Source organism: Canis aureus, chromosome 26 (genome assembly GCF_053574225.1).
Source record: "Canis aureus isolate CA01 chromosome 26, VMU_Caureus_v.1.0, whole genome shotgun sequence".
NCBI lineage: Eukaryota > Metazoa > Chordata > Mammalia > Carnivora > Canidae > Canis > Canis aureus.
This window is the reverse complement of record NC_135636.1, coordinates 28223329-28235748: the sequence shown is the minus strand read 5'-3', so window position 1 is coordinate 28235748 and position 12420 is coordinate 28223329. Positions and strand designations below refer to the sequence as shown.

Genomic DNA, 12420 nt, shown 5'->3' with positions numbered 1-12420 from the left:
ACTGATAGGGACGCCTGGGTGGCTCAGTGGCTGAGCTGTTGAGCATCTGTCTTCAGCTAAGGGTGTGATCCCAGGATCCGGGATGGAGTACTGCATCGGACTCCCTAGAGGGAGCCTGCTTCTCATTCTGCCTACATCTCTGCCCCTCTCTCTAAATATAAACATATATTTAAAAAATTTAGTTTATCAGTCATTGTTTTTTAAAGATTTTATTTATTTATTCATGAGAGACACACACCCACAGACAGAGAGAGAGAGACAGAGAGAGAGAGAGAGAGGCAGGCAGAGGGAGAAGCAGGCTCCATGCAAGGAGCCCGATGTGGGACTCAATCCTGGGTCTCCAGGATCACACCCCGGGCTGCAGGCGGCACTAAACCACTAAACCGCTGCGCCACCGGGGCTGCCCTGATAAACTAAATTTGACTTAATTGCTGTCTCCAAACTTTGCATGTCCTATAATCTGCAGTTATCTTATTCACCTGCAACCACCAAAACAAACAAATAAGCAATTGCTAAAGGTTGTTAGATACCATGTACAATGTTATCTGGTCTGAAGATTTATTGTCTTAATTCATGGAACCAGAGACTGTGGAATGAGAAGGACCTCAAAGATCCTTTTCTTTTGCCTTTCCTGTATTTAGAGCATTCCTTCTCAAAATATCTGTGTGTCCACTAGGTGGACATAACAAGTGCTCAAAATGAGTTCAAGGACACAGGCAACTATTCAATCAGAGGCAGAGTATTCATTCAATCACTGTGTTTTTGTGCTGGTAAAAGGTAGTTTCATAAAAATGAGAAGAAAGCTGACTTCTATTAATACAAGCACAAAGCTTATTATCAACAACTGAAAATAATATAAGGCCAGAGTTTCTGAGGAAAAACAAGTTGACAATATGAGTTAGATATGTTTGCTGTCAAAAGATGCACTATAAGTCATAAGTCTTTATGGGATACCAAGTTACATCTCAACTTTTCCTTCATGCTAGAAAAGAAATTGTCTTCTAGGAGTATAATCCTACCAGCAGCACTGGTAGGTGCTGGCAGTAAAGAAAGGACAGAAATTGTTTAAACAATGGCTGTTAAAAAAAAAAAAAACAAAAACAAAAAAAACAATGGCTGTTAACCAGGAAGATATGGTAGAGAGTCACCTGGGCGGCTATTTCCAAAAACATATGAGACATCCTCTCACAGAATTTTATCACAATATGGATGGCACATTGATATTCTAATAACTCACCAAGGTAATTCCTTTTTTTTTTTTTTTAAGATTTATGTATTTATTTATGAGAGACACAGAGGGAGGCAGAGACATAAGCAGAGGGAGAAGCAGGCTCCATGCAGGGAGCCCAATGCGGGACTTGATCCTGGATCCCAGGATCACGCCCTGAGCTGAAGGCAGACACTCAACCGCTGAGCCACCCAAGCATCCTTTTTTTTTTTTTTTTAAGATTTTATTTATTTAAGCTTTGCGCTTATAGCCAATGAGATTTATCCGAGGCGCGATTATTGCTAATTGAAAGATTATATTTATATATCTGATACACAGAAGTAGAAAGAGCACAAGCAGAGGGAATGGCAGAGGGAGAGGGAGAAGCAAGCTCCATGCTGTACAGGGAGCCCGATGCAGTACTCGATCCCAGGACCCTGGGATCATGACCTGAGCCAAAGGCATAAAAAAGTTAGGTCAAGGTGTAACAGACATTCAACTGACTGAGCCACCCAGGTGCCCACTCCCCAAGGTAAATCTGATCACACACCACCAATCCACCCATCCTCTCACCCCAGAGGAAAACCAGTTTTCCAGTCATCTAGAACCAGAGGCTTAAAACACAGAAAGCTAAGAGCTGGGGAAGCTATTTAATGAAACAATCAGCTGAACTGTTGTATACTTATTTCTAATTCTTCAAAACTAGGAGAATAAAAAATTGTGAGCAAGGGACACCTGGGTGGCTCAGCAGTTGAGTGCCTGCCTTTGGCCCAGGGCTGATCCTGGAGTCCCAGGATCGAGTCCCACATCAGGCTCCCTGCATGGAGCCGGATTCTCTATCTGCCTGTAGCCTGATTCTCTCTCTGCCTGTATCTCTGCCTTTCTCTGTGTCTTTCATGAATAAATAAATAAAATCTTAAAAAAAAAAAATTGTGAGCAACTACCTATAAGCTACCCTATTCTTCTACTCCCTTGGTTCTTTTCATTTTTTTAAAGGAATCTCTACTCCTCAATGTGGGGTTTGAACCACAGCCCTGAGATCAAGCATCACATGCTCTACCGACTGAACTAGCCAAGCATGTCTCCTTGATTCTTTGAGTTAAACACTCACTGAAACACTCAACATCCTAGTGAGTAGATTACACCTCAGTATTTCATGGTAATGGCAATATGTCAGCAGCACTAACATGCAGTGTGACCATCTACACAAGGCAATTCTCCCAGTCAGATTTTTTTTCTTTTTTTTTTTTTTTCAGATTTTTTTTCTTTAAAGATTTTATTCTGGGGGGTGCTTGGGTGGCTCAGTTGGTTAGGCATCTGCCTTCAGCTTGGGTCATGGTCCTGAGGTCCTGAGGTTGAACCCCATGTCAGGCTCCCTGTTCAGCAGGAAGTCCGCTTCTCCCTCTGCCTCTGCTCCTCCCTTCTGGTCATGCTCTCTCTCACCATCTCTCTCTCTCAAATAAATAAATAAAATATTTGAAAAGAAAAAAATGTTTTATTTATTTGAGAAAAAGTGCATACAGAGGAAGAGGGAGCCTGACATGGGGCTCAATCCCCGGACCCTGATGGAACCAATGACCTGAGCCAAAAGCATATGCTTAGTCAACTGAGCCACCCAGGAACCCTCTAGCCAGACTTTCTATAGCTATTAATATAGTAATTTTACAGTACCAGGCAAGATGTCATCACCATCAATGTCAATATACAGATGACTCTTCAATGCCCCTACCTTGGGGACAAATTTTTAGCCTAACATTCAAAGTTTTCCATAGCTCTGCCTCAAACTGCCTTCACTCCTGGTTTTACTAAGTTTATCTTGCACCTTCCACTTTGGATGCCTTTGCTTATTCTAAGAGTTGGCAACTGAAGTCATCTCCCACCTCACCCCTTTCAAACCCTGCCCAGAGTCTGCTTCTGTAAAGGCTGTGGCTAACAATTTTTACATTAAAAAAGGGAGGGGAGGGGGCGCCTGGATGGCTCAGTCAGTTAAGTGACTGCCTTCCGCTCCAGTCATGATCCCAGGGTGCTGGGATGGAGCCCCACACTGGGCTCCCTGCTCAATGGGGAGTCTGCCTCTCCCTCTCCCTTATCCCCCAACCCTGCCACTGGGCTCTCTCTCAAATCAATAAATCTTTTTTTTTGTTTAATTATAAATAAATACATAAATAAATAAATAAACAAACAAATAAATAAATGGAGGAAGACATATGACAGAGACCATGTATCCCACAAAGCCAACATTTTTATTAGACCCTTCATAGAAAGTTTGCCTACTCTTGGCTTACTCCACTTCTCAGAACCTCAAATTATTTCCTTTATCCCATTTCTCCTATCTACCAATCTAAGATCTACTCATCCATCAAAATATAGCTGAATATTTAGCAAAGCCTTTCTTGCTACCTTCAATGATATACCTTCTTTCTCTTCTAAATTTATCTCCTCTGCCTCCCTTTGCATAATGTATCCCTTTCCAAACACTAAATCGTGGGATACCTGTGGCTCAGCGTTTAAGTGTCTACCTTCAGCCCAGGGCGTGATCCTAGAGACCCAGGATGGAGTCCCGCATCGGGCTCCCTGAATGGAGCCTGCTTCTCCCTCTGCCTGTGTGTCTTGCCTCTGCCTCTCTCTCTGTGTCTCTCGTGAATAAATAAATAAAATCCTTAAACACACACACACACACACAAAATAGAGATGCAAGGTCTGACAAAAAGGCTACTGCATTTACCTAATTATGTTGCTGCTTCCTGTCTTGCCCCTTCAAATCCATCTTCAGGGATCCCTGGGTGGCTCAGCTGTTTAGTGCCTGCCTTCGGCCCAGGGCATGGTCCTGGAGTTCCGGGATCAAGTCCCACATCGGGTTCTCTGCATGGAGCCTGCTTCTCCTTCTGCCTGTGTCTCTGCCTCTCACTCTCTCTCTCTGTGTCTCTCATGAATAAAAAAAAAAAAAAAAAAAAAAATCCATCTTCATTTGACCACCAGAAAACTCTAGAACACAATCTTAACTATGTCATTCCCTCTTCCTTTCTTTTTCTATTAGCTATAGAATAAAGTCCAAGCATAAAAATAAATCCCTTACCCCTGCCTGCTTCTCTAATCTTATCTCCTGCCATTCTTCCCCTCGTACATTATACTCCAGTAACATAACTGCTTTTAGTACCTCCAAACCTGATCCAATCTTAACATCCCCCATCTCCTACCCCTTCTTTACTTGGGTTGCATGCTTTGCTGGTAAGAGTACAAAACTGATATACTATCTCCAGAGATTAACGTAGTAACATCTATCAAAATTATACAAAGTGTAGGGGCCCCTGGGTGGCTGTTAAGCAGCTGGCTTCAGCTCAGGTCATGATCCCAGCATCCTGGGATCCAGTTCTGCATTGGGCTCTCTGCTCAGTGGGTAGTCTGCTTCTCCCTCTGCCTCTCCCCTCCCCCCCCCCCCAGCTAATGCTTGCTTGTGGTCCCTCTCTTGCTCAAATAAATAAAATCTTTTAAAAAATTACACAAAGTGTATTCTCCCTCCCCGGCAATTCTACTTCTAGGAATTTAATTCCACAGATTTATGAAATGACATTTTTAACAAAATTATGCAGCTTTGTTTCTAACAGAAAGACTGGCATCTAGATGTCCATCCATAATGGACTATAGGGGAAAAAAAGTATGGTGCACCCATACAATAAAACACAATGCAGGGATGCCTGGGTGGTTCAGCAGTTTTGCATCCACCTTTGGCTCTGGACGTGATTCCAGAGTCCTGAGATCAAGTCCCACATCAGGCTTCCTACATGGAGCCTGCTTCTCCCTCTCCCTGTGTCTCTGCCCCTCTCTATGTGTCTCTCATGAATAAAATTTTTAAAAAATAAATAAATAAAAATAAATGGATTATGTAAATACATTGCCAGTCCAAAAATTAATTTTCTAAAAAGATGTTGGAAAAGAAAAAACTGGGACGCCTGGGTAGCTCAGTGGTTGAGTATCTGCCTTTGGCTCAGAGCATGATCCCAGAGTCTCAGGATCGACTCCCACATCAGGCTTCCTGCATGGAGCCTGATTCTCCCTCTGCCTGTGTCTCTGCCTCTCTCCTAAATAAATAAATAAAATCTTAAAAAAAAAAAAAAAAGAAATCAAGAGTATCTTAGAAAATCAATGACCTTTAGCTACTGTAATAATTTACTCCTTTTTTAAAAAAAGTAGGCTCCACACCCAGCGTGGAGCCCAACTCAGAGCTTGAACTCACAACCCAGACATCAACAACTGAACTGACTCAAGTTGGATGCCCAACTGACTGAGCCACTTAGGTGGCCCTGGTCCACCTTCTTGTATCATTAACTGTGTCTGTCTTTCTAGGAGAAAATAAATATTAGACTCTTCAAATAAATGATTTATTGAACTCAACTATCAGAGTAAAGAGAACCAAGAGACCAAACTGGCAAGTAAACTAAAATAATGTACAAAAATAGGACAATCAGGAGTTGATTTTAGGATCTCAAGTTACTATTTAATAACTATGGTTTTTAGGGAGACTGATTTATCACATCATTCCTCATTCCATCATTCCTCAGCCACAAAACTAGCATGGGGTGGGTGGGGAATGTGGGTGGTTCAGTTAACTAAAGGTCTGCATTCAGCTCAAGTCGCACTCCAGGATCAAGCCCTGCATCAGGCTCTCTGCTGAGAGTCTGCTTCTCCCTCTTCCTGACCTTCCCCCACTGCCAGCTCATGCTCTCATTCTCAAATAAATAAAATCTTTAAAAAAAAACAAAACAAAACAAAACAAAAAAACTAGCATGGACTATTTAAAGACTCATAGAAAGTTCACAGCAAGCCAAGTGTTATATCCACAGCTGTAGCTAGGTGCTCAGCAGCTGAGGCATGTTTTGGCATTCCACTTTCTTCCTGAAAAATTCTCTACCTCCACTGATTGAGCTAGAATCTTTGCTTTACTGTTTCCCAACACAACTCTCTCCAACAGAATCAACATTTCAAGGAAAAATGATGGCATTACCATCCATATTTACTTAAAACCCAGTTTTCAAGGCTTTCATTGGACAAAGTGTTAGGACACAGAAGAAAATATAAGCTGAAGATCTCTGAGGACAGGGACTGAATCTTTCTCTCCTTGGCAGCCCCATGGCATTTAGTACAGTCCCTGCATCTATCTAAGAGCACCACGATATAGTGGTTAAATAAATGGCTTCCCCTAGACTAGGAAAGGGCTGTATCTATATTGCTTAATTTTAAAACTAGATTCATGTATTACTCACATAAAACAAAGTAAATATGAATAAAGGGGGACCCTCTGTCTTTGTGTGTATTATAGTAGTACTGGCCACTTTACTGTTCAGTCTCGTATTACATTCCTTCTTCTTTATTCCTATACAATCATTTTTCCTGCAAACTTGGCTTTCATGAACAGCTATGGAACCAACTAAAAATGGAGATTATAAAATCATGCATGTAAGAACACATGGTGGTTTTATACGTGCTTTTATAGTCCCTCAGTCAATTCTCTTCTCGGTAGACAAAGATAAGGCTGTCCTTATTTTACAGATGAAACAAACTCAAAATCCAAATATGAACAGCCCAATGTTACACTGCTTCTGAGCTGGAGATGAAAGGAAGCCTAGGGATAAACACTTATGTCTTCACTTACTACACTTCTTTTTTTTAAGCTGTATTTATTTAGGGACACCTGGGTGGCTCAGTGGTTGAGCACCTGCCTTCGGCTCAGGTTGTGATCTCAGAATCCTGGAATCAAATCCAGCATGGGGCTCCCTGTGGGGGGCCTGCTTCTCCCTATGTCTATGTCTCTGCCTCTCTCGCTGGGTCTCTCATGAATAAATAAGACCTTTAAAAATAAATAAATAAAAACAATAAAGAGACCAGGAAGACACCCATGGAACTAGAGGTGGCGATTCACCAAATTAGAATTACTCTAACCAGGAGCATGTAAAATCTTTGGAAAAGGTATGCGCTAACCTGATGAGAGGTGCAAAGGAAAAGAATCTCAAAGTGAAAGGACCAGTATGGACGCCTACTAAGACTCTGAGAATCACTACAAGAAAGACTCCTTGTGGTGAAGGTTCTTAATTCTTTTTTTTTTTTTTTTTTTTTTTTAATTATTTATGATAGTCACAGAGAGAGAGAGAGAGAGGCAGAGACACAGGCAGAGGGAGAAGCAGGCTCCATGCACCGGGAGCCCGATGTGGGATTCGATCCCGGGTCTCCAGGATCGCGCCCTGGGCCAAAGGCAGGCGCCAAACCACTGCGCCACCCAGGGATCCCTGTGGTGAAGGTTCTAAGACTGGATCATTTTCAGATGAGGACCCACAAGTGACTCCTTGATCTGCACAGTCCTGAGATTGTTAAGCAGACTACCTCCATCAGAATTGAGTCTGGAGTTGAGGTTGAAGTCACCATCACAGATGCTTTTTTTTTTTTTAAGACTTTTTAAAAAAGATTTATTATGAGAGACAGAGAGAGAGGCAGAGACACAGGCAGAGGGAGAAGCAGGCTCCTCGAAGGGAGCCAGATGTGGGACTTGATCCCGAATCCCAGGATCACACCCTGAGCCGAAGGCAGACGCTCAACCGCTGAGCCATCCAGGCATCCCAATCACAGATGCTTAAATCAACCTTTCTTAATAAATTGTCTGAGAAAGAAGAAAGAAAGAAAGAAAGAAAGAAAGAAAGAAAGAAAGAAAGAAAGAAAGAAAGAAAGAAAGAAAGAAAGAAAGAAAGAAAAAGAAAGAAAAGAAAGAAAGAAAGAAAAGAAAAGAAAAGAAAGAAAGAAAGAAAGAGAGAGAGAGAGAGAGAGAGAGAGAAAGAAAGAAAGAAAGAAAGAAAGAAAGAAAGAAAGAAAGAAAGAAAGAAAGGAATTTGAAAGCTATTCATCTGAAGGGCACCTGGATGGCTCATTTAGGCAAGTATCCAACTCCTGGTTTTGGCTCATGTCACCAGATCGAGCTCCATGTCTCACTCCTCTCCCTCCACCCCACGAACCTTGCTTGCACATGCTCACTCTTAAAAAAAAAAGAAAAGCCTTACCACCTACATATATAAATAAATAAAAGTATTTACAAAAAACAAAACTATTCATCTGAAAAAAATAAAAACTATTTCTGGAGTAAGGAAGATAACTTCAATGGCTGAGAGTCAATCAAATGTCCTCTCAAAAGGTGAACAAAAATACTGAGATGTACTTGAAATTAAGAATTTCTTTCTTTTTTTTTTTTTTAACTATGTCTGCCCTTCTTTTTAAGATTTTATTTATTCATGAGAGACCTAGAAGGCAGAGACATAGGCAGAGGGAAAAGCAGAATCCTCGCAGGAGCCCAATGTAGGACTCCATCCCAAAACTTCATCATCACACCCTGAGCCAAAGGCAGACGCTCAACCACTGCACCACCCAGGTGTCCCTGAAATTAAGAATTTCAAGTTCTTTTGAAATTTTACCAAGATAGAAGCACCAAGAAAACAATGAAACCATACAGGAGTTGTTTTTTCACCCATGTCTGGCTTTATATGATAAATTTGTTCCTTAAAGTATACATCACATTCTCTTAAGTTGAATTGCATTTAAATGATTGAGCTACAAAAAGTAACTTTTAAACACAATACATTGACCACATACCCTCACAGACTAAAGACAACATACAACCTAGACACAAACAGGTTTACCAACTGAATTCCACTTAGTTGCTATTCCCCAGAAATTAACAATTCTGGAGCTATTTTCTGAGTACCCTAGGAAGTAAGTAATTTGTGCATTATATGAGTCAGGCTTACTACCCCTTGGCAAGGGAAGGGTTTTACAAACAAAAAGGAGAAAGGCTAAATTAACTTTTGGGGTGGAAACATTAGTATACTCATGTTATCTATTATATACAGATACAAGTAGAAAAAAGTTAGATGTGTGTGTATATGTAAATATATGTATATGTATCCATTTCCTAGCTCTGTCCATTAAAACAATCTAGAAGCAATGATTTAGCAATGAGCACACACAACACCTAGATATTGATTTCAAAATAGGGATCCCTGGGTGGCGCAGCGGTTTGGCGCCTGCCTTTGGCCCAGGGCGCGATCCTGGAGACCCGGGATCAAATCCCACGTCGGGCTCCCGGTGCATGGAGCCTGCTTCTCCCTCTGCCTCTCTCTCTCTCTCTCTCTCTCTCTCTCTCTCTCTCTGTGACTATCATAAATAAATAAAAATTTAAAAAAAAATTTCAAAATAATCTCCATTAACAAGAATTATGAGAACATCTTGGAGAAATGGCTGATTTCAAGGCTCAGGTAGAAAGGGAAGATAATAAATATTAAGAAAAATAAGGGGGGGCACCTGGGTAGCTCAGTGGTTGAGCTTCTGCCTTTGGCTCGGGTCCTGGGATCAAGCCCCACATCGGGTTCACCACAGAGAGCCACTTCCCCCTCTGCCTAGGTCTCTTGAGTCTCTGTCTCTCATAATGAATGAATGAATATATGAGAAAAGGGGTGGCAGGGGCACTGGATGGCTCAGTTGGTTAAGCATCTGACTTCAGTTCAGGTCATGATCTCAGGGTCCTGCGATTGAGCCCCACATGGGGCCCTGTGAGCAGCGAGGAGTCTGCTTCTCCCTCTCTCTATGCCCCTCCCCCAGCTCATGCTAGCTTGCTTGATAGCTCTCAAATAATGTTTTAAAAATAATAAATAAGGGGGATCCCTGGGTGGCTCAGAGGTTTGTTTTGGTGCCTGCCTTCGGCCCAGGGCCTGATCCTGAGGTCCCGGAATCGAGTTCTGAGTCAGGCTCCCTGCATGGAGTCTGCCTCTCCCTCTGAATGTGTCTCTGCCTCTCTCTCTCTGTCTCTCATGAATAAATAAAATCTTAAAAAATAATAATAAATAAATCTTAAAAAAAAATAAAATAAAAATAAATAAATCTGGGATTCCCTGGGTGGCTGAGAAGGTTTGGCACCTGCCTTTGGCCCAGGGCGTGATCCTGCTGACCCGGGATCGAGTTCCATGTCAGGCTCCCTGCATGGAGCCTGCTTCTCCCTCTGCCTGTATCCGCCTCTCTCTCTCTCTCTGTGTCTCTATGAATAAATAAAATCTTTAAAAATAAATAAATAAATAAATAAATAAATAACATACACAATAAATAACAGACTATAACCTACTAAAATAAGAACCCACATTAATATATGTAAATAAATATGGTTAAGGAAATGCTCTGTAATAGAATATTAACTAGTAAATAAAGAACTAATAGAAATAGAAAATCATAGTCCAAATATCATAGTAAAAATTGACTCAGGCAAGCATTATCAAAATAGATGCTAAAACTAGTAGGCAAAAGTTTGATAACAAGATATTTATATAAACTCAGTATCTCCCCCCCCCCACATTAATTCTTACTCATTAAAAAGGAAATTAACTCTATAGTGGAGAAACCAAGCAAAGTTTGATAACAACATATTTATATAAATTCAGTATCTTCCCACATTAATTCTTACTCATTAAAAAGGAAAAAATATTAACTCTATAGTGGAGAAACCAAGCAGACAATGTCTTAAGCAAGTGATCAAACATCAACAGTCCTGGGCAAATGAACATCATGTGCCTCCTGATATGGTGCACTGAGAAGGATCTAATTTCCCTTTGTGATACTCCTGCCAATATGTAAAATCTGAATTTATTCATAAGGAAAACAAATTCAAATTGAGGGACATTCTACCAAAAAAAAAAAAAAAAAAGGCCTACATTGTTAAAAAGACTCAAGGTCACAAAAGATAAGACCAAAGGATTCTTCCAAATTGAAGGAGACTATAGAGACAAGAAAACTAAATATGATATATATCCTGGATTGGATCCTAGACTAGAAAAAAAATTTTTTTTCCTATAAATAACATTATTGGGATAAATGGCAAAATTCAAATACTATTATTAGATAATACTATTATATCAAGAGTATTTCTAGATTTTGATAAGTATATTGTGGTTATATAAGAGAATGGCCTAGTTTATAGTAAATATACATTATATTATTTAGGGTAAAGAGTTATCACAGCTGTAACTTGCACTAAAAGGGTTAAGAAAAGTAATAATACACAGTATAAACAGAAACAGAAAAATAGTAAAGTGTTGACATCTGAGGAATTAAGGTAAAGAACAAACAGGAATTTTAATACTAGTCTTGCAACTTTTTCTTTTTTTTTCCAAAGATTTTATTTATTTATTCACAAGAGACAGACAGAGAGAGGCAGAGATATAGGCAGAGAGAGAAGGAGGCTCCATGCAGGAATCTTGATGTAGGACTGGATCCCCCAACTCCAGGATCATGCTCTGGGCCGAAAGCAGGTGCTCAATCGCTGAGCCACCCAGGCGTCCCAGTTTTGCAACTTTTTCTTAAGTTTAAAATTGTGGGGCAGCCCCAGTGGCTCAGCGGTTTAGGGCTGCCTTCAGCCCAGGGTGCTATCCTGGAGATCCGGGATTGAGTCCTGTGTCGGGCTCCCTGCATGGAACCTGCTTCTCCCTCTGCCTGTGTCTCTGCCTCTGTGTGTGTGTGTGTGTGTGTGTGTGTGTGTGTCTCATGAATAAATAAATAAAATCTTAAAAAATAAAAAATAAAATAAATAAATAAATAAAATAAAATTGTGGCAAAGTACAAACTTAAAAAGAGTACAAAAAGTTTTTTATAATGCAAATCACCATCCTTGTATATGTTTGTGTTTTTCTAAAGCACCTTATAGTATCATGTAGCAAACTTAAGAAGAGGTTAAGGGTATAGATAAAACCACTTAGCCAGAGAGGCACCTGGCTAGCTGGGGTAATCCTGAAGTTCAGGGATCAAGTCCCACATCCAGCTCCCTGAGGAGAGCCTGCTTCTCCCTCTCCCTTTGCCTATGTCTCTGCCTTTCTCTGTGTCTCTCATGAATAAATGAATAAAATCTAAAAAAAAAAAAAAAAAAGAAAAGAAACAAAAACCACTTATCCAGACCAACCAACCAAGGGAAAATTAAGGTGAAGCATACAAAAACTGGAGCTGCTGACCCTAAGCGGCTGGAGAATGAATGCTGGAGAAACTAAAACCAACATCACACCTCTTCCCCTACCTCCTTACCACTTAGAACTTCCTTCTCCTAAACCACCTCTACGTTTACTCTCAGTCATAAAGAGGACTTGCTTTATGCCTGCCTTTACTCCCTTCAAGGTTGGCTCCAATTCTCTAGAGGGAAATAA

General features: G+C 40.7%; 1 protein-coding gene and 1 pseudogene across 3 annotated transcripts in view; one reads left to right on the top strand and one right to left on the bottom strand.

The window, feature by feature from the left end:
* Positions 1 to 12420, bottom strand: part of CBFA2T2 (CBFA2/RUNX1 partner transcriptional co-repressor 2) — a 145959-nt gene that overhangs the window by 124858 nt on the left and 8681 nt on the right. Inside the window, exon 2 of one of the 3 annotated variants that reach the window (XM_077872765.1) lies at positions 3933 to 4124. The exons of the other annotated variants lie outside the window; for them this stretch is intronic. The gene's annotated coding sequence lies outside the window, so the exon portion shown is untranslated. The remainder of the gene's footprint in view (positions 1 to 3932; positions 4125 to 12420) is intronic. 3 annotated transcript variants of the gene reach the window in all.
* Positions 6623 to 7658, top strand: LOC144298891 (small ribosomal subunit protein uS10 pseudogene; annotated as a pseudogene).